General features: G+C 32.5%; 1 non-coding gene across 1 annotated transcript; it reads right to left on the reverse strand.

The window, feature by feature from the left end:
• Positions 1-642: 642 nt before the first annotated feature.
• Positions 643-715, reverse strand: Trnar-acg (transfer RNA arginine (anticodon ACG)). Its single transcript has one exon. It is a non-coding gene; the product is annotated as a tRNA-Arg (tRNA).
• Between the last annotated feature and the right edge of the window lie 1,411 nt (positions 716-2,126).

Below are 2,126 nucleotides of genomic sequence, written 5' to 3' on the forward strand. Positions count from 1 at the left end.
AATTATATACTAAACTAATTTTTGACTTACATAACTGGAATTTGGTACATAAGGTATTCAGACATGTAGAAATATTTGATCCGAAAAACGGACTGCTTAGGGGTTAAAATTTAATATAAGTATATGGGGTCATTGAATTTTTATCCGTTTTTCAACTGTTTCACGACTGCACATATCGTGAATGGTTTCAATAGCAGCTTACATATGTTTAGAATAATTAAGTTTGAAAAACATTTTGTAAGAACGTGGCAAGCTGGGCTAATGGTTATCGTAATTGACTCATTGTCTTTATCCAAGCTCGAGTTATATTTTTACTCATAAGAAATGAACTGTTTAGGAGAAACATAATACTCGGATGCACATGTTTCAATTTCTTTCTGTGTTTGAAACGTTGAATAGGTATTTCTGTTTATCATAAAGTAGCGGTTGCGCCGCGTCGGCAGACACAACGTCGAGTCAAACACAAAATCGAATACACTCAACATCAAGTACACTCAACATCGTCTTACCATCAATGTTAACCCTAGGAAGACGGAGTATAAGACATATGCACAAAACAAAATCACTGAAAAAACAAAAATAGCAGAACTTAGGATAAGGATAATGAGTAAGCGTTGAATAAAATGATGTATAAAATTCTTACGAACTTGCCAGGATTCGAACCTGGAATCTTCTGATCCGTAGTCAGACGCGTTATCCATTGCGCCACAAGTCCTGTCCGTATGTCTTAAGATGTTACCGCGAGTGTATACAGACAATGCTTGATTCCGTTGACATGGACAGGTCATTTTTTCGACAATTACACGAAACGGGCCTAAAAGCCTTATTTCGATTTCGGTCTTCTTATGTGACTCGGCGTTGTTCGTTACCAACCAGTTATAGATAAGGACAATCTAGAGACTCACATTTTTCAGGGAAAATAAAAATTTAATTCTGTACGAAAATTTTATTGGTATATATGCGCACACATAAATAAGTAAACAGTTAGAATTTTATTAATAGTATAGATAAGAATTCTGCATTAATTAAAATATAATATCTATGTGTATTTTCGACTAGGTATCGCCGGGGTTCCTGCTAATATGTATATATGGTACAATACGATTCAACATGATATTTTCATTCATGCAGATTGCCTATGTATTATTATAGAATCAACTCTCTATTAAATATTATATATTACAAGGAATAATTTGCTCGGTGGACTAATTTGCAAAAGAAAATAAAAATAAAAATATAAAAGTAATAATGATAATGTTGTTCATCGAATACCGTCTATGTCTGATTATAATATAATTTAAGCTGATATTTGGGTTTGACAATGAATGCCCTGGAAAAGTAACTTCTGATTAATGTAATTTTTAAAATATGCAAGCGATGAAATGATTTGCGGCGATTTTAAATTTCTTTAATCGATAATTGAGCTCATTAATTAAAAAAAAAATAAAATGGTGAGGTACACTCGGGCTTCAAAACGGGATTAATCAATCTCTAGTTGATTGAATGAGCTACTACGGATTTATGCCTCTAGATGAGAATAATTCTAATGTTTATAAAGGAAATGATTTCTGAGAGTGTTTTATCTCAAATGGCTAGTGTTACGTAAAATATTTCCCTGTAGAAATTCTTTTTTATCTATAAGAAAGGAAGTATATTTTTAGGATCTGATTTTCAATACGTAACGGATAAATTTGTGTAAAAACCATATCTAACAACACTGCCAGACATATAAATTATCTTTGTATGAACCTTTTAAATAATAGGCTCGGCTGTTTCGGAATTTATGAGGAAGGATCTTACACACGCATATATAGTGATTTTTATATAAAAGTAGATACTTGGGTATGTGTGCTTTTTTATTTGTATTTTACTTCAGTAAACTTTAAGAGATCAAGGGGCTCCTTCCTGGAGCTAACACGATTCTGTTATGATTTAAGTTTATATCCGAGGGCTCTTTTAAGAATAGATACTGTTCCCTTTATGGCTGCTATCTGTATTTCATTAAAGCTTGGTCTTTCAGGGATAGCTTCTAAGTATTTATGAAGATTCTTTTTGATTAAGCCAGTTGCTCCTATCACAACCGGTATAATGTTTATTTGTTTCAGAGACCATGTCGTTTTTAGATC

Source organism: Euprymna scolopes, chromosome 22, assembly GCF_053919585.1.
Source record: "Euprymna scolopes isolate OS-2025 chromosome 22, ASM5391958v1, whole genome shotgun sequence".
In the NCBI taxonomy this organism is placed as follows: domain Eukaryota; kingdom Metazoa; phylum Mollusca; class Cephalopoda; order Sepiida; family Sepiolidae; genus Euprymna; species Euprymna scolopes.